The following is an 8449-nucleotide window of genomic DNA, read 5'->3' on the forward strand; positions in this document are numbered from 1 at the left end:
TTTCCTTACACCACACACGAAAATAGACTCAAAGTGGATGAAGGACCTCAATGTGCGAAAGGAATCTATCAAAATCCTTGAGGACAATGCAGGCAGCAACCTCTTTGACCTCCACCGCAGCAACTTCTTCCTAGGAACATCGCCAAAGGCAACAGAAGCAAGGGCAAAAATGAACTATTGGGATTTCATCAAGATCAAAAGCTTTTGCACAGCAAAAGAAACAGTGAACAAAACCAAAAGACAACTGACAGAATGGGAGAAGATACTTGCAAACGACATATCAGATAAAGGGCTCGTATCCAAAATCTATAAAGAGCTTATCAAACTCAATACCCAAAGAACAAATAATCCAGTCAAGAAATGGGCAGAGGACATGAAAAGACATTTCTGCAAGGAAGACATCCAGATGGCCAACAGACACATGAAAAAATGCTCCACATCACTTGGCATCAGGGAAATACAAATCAAAACCACAATGAGATACCACCTCACACCAGTCAGAATGGCTAAAATTAACAAGTCAAGAAATGACAGATGCTGGCGAGGATGCGGAGAGAGGGGAACCCTCCTACACTGTTGGTGGGAATGCAAGCTGGTGCAACCACTCTGGAAAACAGTGTGGAGGTTCCTCAAAAAACTGAAAATAGAGCTACCCTACGACCCAGCAATTGCACTCCTGGGTATATATCCTAAAGATACAAACGTGGTGCTCCGAAGGGGCACATGCACCCGAATGTTTATAGCAGCAATGTCCACAATAGCCAAACTGTGGAAAGCGCCTAGATGTCCATCAACAGATGAATGGTTAAAGAAGATGTGGTATATATACACAATGGAATACTATGCAGCCATCAAAAGACATGAAATCTTGCCATTTGCGACGACGTGGATGGAACTAGAGGGTATCATGCTTAGCGAAATAAGTCAATCGGAGAAATATAACTATCATATGATCTCTTTGATATGAGGAAGTGGAGATGCAAGGTGGGGGGGTTTGGGGAGAGGTAGGAAAAGAAAAAATGAAAAGATGGGATTGGGAGGAAGACAAACCATAAAAGACTCAATCTCAAGAAACAGACTGAGGGTTGCGGGGGGGAAGGGGGACGGGAGAGGGTGGTGGGGAAATGGACATTGGGGAGGGTATGGGCTATGATGAGTGCTGTGAAATGTGTAAACCAGACGATTCACAGACCTGTACCCCTGGGGATAAAAATACATTATATGTTTATTAAAATAAAAAAATTTAAAAAAAAAATAAAAAAAAAAAAAGATTAAAAAGGGTGGCAAGGACCCCAGAAGAATGTACACTAACCAAATCAGAAGAGATCCAAAGCTGGGGGGAGAACAATGGGGAATAAAGGAATTAAAATATATACACATTATATTTTATTGTATAAATATATATATAATTTATATATGTATATATTAGACTGGTGAATAGAACAGAGCCACCCACTTGATTTTGGGTGTATTTTGTCTCTTAGAAGAAATTACCTCCCAAAATTATAAAGAAAGAGAAACATATATATATACAAAATAGGGGGAAACACAATGAAGGGATGGAATATGAGTAAAGATGGAATTTTTTTAAGTTTTTTTTTTATTTCTTTTCAGTGTAACAGTATTCATTGTTTTTGCACCACACCCAGTGCTCCATGCAATACGTGCCCTCCCTAATAACCTACCAGCTGGTTCCCCCAACCTCCCACCCCTACTACACTCCCCACTACACTCTTGCTTTGTTTTCTAAAAATGAAGCCTAGTCATGTTACATCTCTCTGATTTTCTGACACATGACTTTCAGTACTATCAATTCCCCCAAGCCCTACCTTTCCATAAATGTTTGTCAAGGTATATTTGCATCTCATTTAGTTCAAAATATTTTAAAGTTTCTCTTGATCAACTTCTTTGACCACTGTGTTATTCAGAAGTGTATTTTTAAGTCTCCAGCTCTTTGGAGATTCTCCAAGATTTCTTCCTGTTGTTGATCTCTAATTTCATAAAGGTCTGAGAGCAGCTGTTGTATTACTTCTACTCTATTAAATGTGTTGGGGTGTGTTTTACGGTCCAAATGTGGTCTCTTTTGCTGAATGTTCCACGTGAGCTTGAGAAAATGGTGTGTTCTGCTAGAGAGTCTCTGCTCCAGTGCTCCAGAGAAGCTTGATTCCCTGTGTTCCCTTTTCTGTCTCCTGAGGGCCATGGTTTTCCCTGTGTCCTCCCCTCTCCTATGGATCCCAGAGGAGTGGTTGATTTTTTCAGTGTCTTCAGGCTTTCCCTTGTCCTTAGCAAGAAGAGGTGATTTCCATGCTCCTTGCACGTAGAAGCCTCTCCTTTCGTCTTCCTGTGCCTTCAATCTTCCTTCTCCTGGCACGTGTCTTGAGTTCAATATATTTGGGCACATGGTGATTTCATTCATAGAACTACTTTTCCAAAACAGCTGAGAAGAATGTGTCTGGATGTAAGCTTCTGTACTAAAACACACATTATCTTTTGGCTGTTATCCCAAATTATAAGTTTATAAAGAAATATCAGCAACATGCTTTCACTCAACCTTTTACCCACCCCAGAGGTATGGACTGGTGAAAATAGAAAAAATATATAGATAGATAGATAGATAGATAGATACCCATTGAGTATCCAACCTTTTACACACAACGATAGACAAAGAAATCCATTGACAGAGATGGATAGAAACGCAAGTCCATAGGGCGTTAGTACCATAGCAAAAAAATGAAAGGTCAAGTTTTGAGATGAAAACAGAAATAAAAAATTATGCATATAGATCATTGCATACTTTTGCATATAGAGCACTAGCTTTAAAGAGGAACAAGTTTCTACTGATGTTCTTTTGATATAATGCACAACTCAGGTCCCATGAGTCTTCACCCAGAGCTCTTTCCAAAGGCAAAGCTATGGTCATTTGCATGACTTGGCAACAGGTCTTAGTTTGACATGCTCACTTTGAGGAGGAATAAATCACACGAGATGATTCCATTTCACACATTTTGGAACACCCATATGTTATGTAGGTAATCCCTCTCTCCCTAGCAAACTAGTGTTCATTGTATTTGACCACATAGGTGTTGGGTCGGGCAACTAACATATTCTGGAAGCATCATGCACATTATTTTGGGAAATGGCCACTTAGTGTATACTTAAGCAGTCACCAAAAGATTTCTGAGACCTTTCTCTGACTCCTTCAACACCAGGTCTGGCTTAAGATAAAGTGGTCATTTTTAGACAGAGCAGCTGTGGGTCATGGAAAAAGCACTGCCCTGGGAGCTTGGATGCTGGGGTTTGAATGCAGCTCTGAGTTTTGTGAAGTTATAGGATCTCAGACAAGACATCTCACCTCTAAGTACCCTTCCTGAGCATTCACACGGCATGCTTTACTTACACAAACCATTCAACCCTCACCACCAATGTAGTGGTTTGCTTGCTAAAGGCACTCTTCAGATGGAGAAACTGAGGCACAGAGATGAATGTGCCTAGGCACACAAGCTCTTAAGTGGAAATGTCAAAATGTGAACCCAGATGTGGGACCCTATGCTGATCCTCTGAGATACTGAATTGCACTTACCACACTGACAAGGCTAGCTCTGAGCCATGGGTTCAATAGAAACCATGGAAGGTCTTTCCAAAGCCTGTATAGATTTCTAAACTGCATGAGTCTACAGAAATCCCAAACACTGTCTATCATCATAAGGTGACCTCAGTGGTCCAATGGAGGACCAATGTCGGCATCACCATTAGCGTGACAATCACGGAAAAGGTCTAAACTGTCTGTCCAGCTCACAGATTTTGAGATTGGGAGGCATAACATTGAAAAACCTGGTAAGTCGATCTCAGTGTTGGGTCACCTCTCAGCAGCCAGCCCCAAACAGGAATGGGGAGAAAGTTAGTACTCTTTGACTGCTGAGCCCCAGAAAGCCTCAAATGCGGGAAACTACACAGCCAAGCAACAGGGACAAACAAGAACTCAAAGTCACTTTTGGCTATGAACCTAGGGTCCACTCTTTTCCTTGCAACTCTCTTACAGAGCTGGGTTATAGAGAACATCGGGAGGAACCCAGGCCTCCCACTGTAAAGAACCAACCCATGAGTGGATGACTACTGCTCGCTCGGAGAGCCACCCAACTCAGTGAATACAGAGATGAGACACAGACTGGATGGAAAGATACCATGAGATTAATAATGGTTACTTGTACTTATTTCATATTTTTAAATTTTTGAACACTCTTCTTTCTTTACGGTGTCTTTATTTTCCCTTATTGTTTTTTCATGGAGGCCGAGTTCACACACAATATCCCATTAGCTTCAGGTGTACCTTTGTCTTCAATGGCAAAGCCAAGACTCTGTTTCTCCCTTCTTTTCTGCTCCTCTGCCTTGCGTTTCCTTCCATGAAGAAGGGTGGCTCACCAAGAGCCACCTGCATGCTAGTTTTTAAAATTTAAATTCAGATTAGGTAACAGATACTGTAGTATTGGTTTCAGAGGTAGAATTGAGTGATTCATGTATTGCATATAGCAGCCAGTGGTCATTCCATCAAGTGCCCTCCTGCAGAGACAGAGACAGAGAGAAGTGATAAAGACAGAGAGAGCTAAATGTGTTTCTCCAGGAGATACTGTCAGATACCACATGAGATCAACCTTCTTAAAAAATATATATATATATCACACTGCACACTTTACAACCTTACTGCTGTGGGTGGCCCAACATTGGCACTTCAGTCCATGCTTGGTACCCAACTCGCACCATACATTCTAGGCTCATGTCCATATCAAGCAACACACCCCATGTTACTCTTGAGCAATACCACCAATGTGCTGACAAGTATTCTGTGTCCTAGATCTCTCGGAGGACTTCCTAGGAACAGCTCTGGGTGATAACATCATTACCAAAGATCTATCCACTGTGACAGTGAGCTTGACATTGTCCAAGGAACAAATGTTCCTTTCTTGTTTTCTTTCCAATCAAATACAGATGACAATGGGACAATGTACATTTGAGTTGAGATATATATATATAATATATGTATGTATGTATGTGTGTATATATATGTATGTATGTATGTGTGTGTGTGTATATATATATCAACTCAAATGTACATTGTCCCATTGTCATCTGTATTTGATTGGAAAGAAATAACATATTATATATGTGTATGTGTGTGTGTGTGTGTGTCTCTGTGTGTGTGTGTGTATATATATATATATACACACACACACATCCTATGATTTCCCTATTGTGGAGCATGCTGAGTGGTGCCCTCTTGTGAACCACTAGCTGATGAGAGAGGACATTTACCACTGGCAACAGCAAACCTCGTTAGAAATGCTGTGGTAGGATGCTTTCCATCCGCAAGAGTTTCTCCTGCTTGAAAGAAGAATTTTGTAGTCGCCATCCTGAGTGGACTGGGCAGACATATCCCCCCGGAAAAACAACTTCCTACAGGTATCCAGGTCCCATACTTGGGGCCTTGGACTCAACCACTGTGTTCCATCTGGTTTCCTAAAGTCATTCAGAGAACTACAGATCAGTGCAGGCAGACAAGTATACAGCATGACCAGAGCCTCATGGTGTCCTCTTTTCTGTACCTGCAGCCTCCAGAAATATCATCCACAGAGAGAGGTGGTACGTATTCTGGACTCAGTCTCTTCCTGGGAAAAAACTCTAGCTGGTAAGGCAGGTGGGGGCCCCCTTGCAATCTTCAGTCTAGAGAGCCTCCCTGATTGGGGGTTCCTGGCAGGACTCTTGGGGGTTTGGGGACAGGCATATTTCCCAGGTGACAAAGTATGCTCTTGTGTCTGCAGGACTAGGAAGCCAATGTGTTCCGTGTGTGTAGTGCGAGTTTGTGTGCATGAGGTTTTGGGTTGGGGTGTCTTTTGTGGCTCCATGTAGTGTGATTGTGAGTGGGTGCTTTTGTGTGGGAGACAGAGAGAGACAGAGACAGAAAGACAGATACAGACACAGAGACAGAGAGACAGACAGGGAGAGGGAGAGATGGAAAGAGCAAGAGAGAGTGTGTCTGTTTCTGCAGGAGATAGATCCCACTGCCACTGTGCAATGGCCAATGTCAACATTCTCAGAGAAAAGAAAAAAACCTCATCACGGCACATGTTCTAGCCCTCTGACTGCGGGTGGCCCCACAGGGGCAGTTCAGCCCCTGCTAGCCAACCACATGACCCCACATGATCTAACCCCCATTCATATCAAGCAATACTCTCCGAGCTATTCATTTTTCTTTTAAGTTTTTATTTATCTGAGAGAGAGAGAGAGCACAGTCAGGTGGGAGCAGCAGAGGGAGAGAGAGAAGCAGACTCTCGCTGAGCAGAGTGGCCTCCATGTGGGACTCGATCTCACAACCCTGAGATCATGACCTGAGGGGAAGGCCGATCCTGAAAGGACTGAGCCCTCCAGGCGCCGCTCCCCAAATTATTCCTGAGAAGCACCACCAATGTGCTGACGGGTACATTCTTGATGTCCGTCTAGATGTGGACAATAGCTCAGTCTGGGCATGGCCTCGCCCGACCATCGAAGTCCAGAAGGACCGGCGTACTGCCAAGGTGAGCTTGCCTATCTTTCCCCAAGGAACAAGCATTGTTTTCTTGGTTTCTTTCATCAAATTCAGTTGAAAATCAGATAACATACTACATGCTGGTGAATTGAACATAAAAATTCATTTTCCTAATGTAAATTGCTTGTATATGGAAATAAAATGTTTAAATTGTATGAGTGTGTGAACATGTGTGTGTGTGCATGTGTGTATATATATATCAATATATATTTATATGTATTGAAATATATATTGATATATACACACATGCACATTTGAGAGGACATATATATAATTTCCCTTTTGGGGAGAGTGCTGAGTGGTTGTCTCTTGCCAACCATCATCTGATTCAAGAGGACATTTACCATTGGCAACAGCAAACCTGGTTATAATCACTGTGGTAGGATCCTTTCCGTCAGCAAGAGTTTCTCCTGCTTGGATGAGAATTTTGTAGTCGCCATCCTGAGTGGACTGGGCAGACACATCCCCCAGGAAAAATAATTTCCTACAGGCATCCTGTTCGCTTACTGTGGGGGCCAAACACTGGGTTCCCTCTGGTTTCCTAATGTCACTGAGAGAACTAAAGATCATGAAGTCAGACAGTGTACAACATGACCTGAGCCTCATCATGTCCTCTTTTCTGTACCTGCAGGTGCCGTCCAGACTGAGCAAAAGAGGTATATATCCTGGAATCAGTCTCTTGCTGTCTTTAGTCAGGGACACCATCAGATCCTGGGTTCCCATTGGAATGGGGATCAGGGGTGTAGTGAAACAATGGGTTTTCCACATGGAGAACTGTGGTCATGTCTTTGTAAGTGGCTGTGTAGCATTCACGTAGTGAGTTTGCGTGTGTGGAGGTGGGGTGTGTCTCTGTGTGAACTGATGAGGTGTGATTCTGAGTGGGCATGTGGTTTTGTGTGTGTCTATGTGTGTGTGTGTTTCCCAGAATTTATGTCTCCCTAAATAGCACAGTTACTGATGTGAACTTTGCCATTTAGGAAAAGAAAAAGAAAATCCCATCCCCTTGCCTCAGGGGTGTGTATGCAGGTCAGAACTTACGGCATTGTAAGAGTTAAATATCTGTGTAGTGTATCGTATGCCAAATATACCTCTTTCATCTGAAAAAATCCCATTACCACACAGGAAAATGTTCCCAGGGTTCTGAGAGGAAAAATACATTTTTGGAATCCCCATGAGTCTGTCAGGAATGACTTCAGTTAAAGATGGGTCTCACCTCTGAGCAGACAGTGGGATCGATCATGACTAAAGAGAAGGACTCCTGTGGTACTCAGTTGGCCTCAGAGAAAAGGGAGGCTGGAGAGGGTGCTGAATGACAGCAGGGTCATAGTGCCTGTATTTGGGGAGCCCGGCACTGAGATGAGGCCCTTTAACCCCAAATCCCATGAACTGTTTCCCACCTTTCCATTTCCAGGGGAAGACCCCACATTTCTACAGAGTTTGGTATCAGTAATGTAAGGGCCTCTTTAGCCAGAGCGATGCCATCCGGTTAAACAGTGATTTTGTTGTTTATGCAGTAAAACTTAAACTGTCCCTGCCCCCTCTCCCCCCAGGGGACTTACTTAAAAACAAGTCCCGGAAACCAGTCCCAGGTAACAAAGCCCGAGGGTGGGCCAGGCCAGGTGGAGGTATCCAATCGGTGGGGGTACCTACTGTCTCCCTAGCTACCAAGGAGTATGGGCCCCGACCTTTGGGTGTCTTTGGGCACCAATTCTGACCAAGGTGATAGGCTAGTTCAAATATCTACTAGGGTAAATTGTAATTCAATTGGCCACCCGTGTGTGACCTAGCATGACTGTGCAGCTTTCTCTGTGTGTTACAATCTCATTGGCCACCTGTGCGTGCCCAGGTGGCCCTTGCCCTTTAAAAGTTAGT

Source organism: Martes martes, assembly GCF_963455335.1.
Source record: "Martes martes genome assembly, chromosome: 13".
Classification (NCBI taxonomy): Eukaryota; Metazoa; Chordata; class Mammalia; order Carnivora; family Mustelidae; genus Martes; species Martes martes.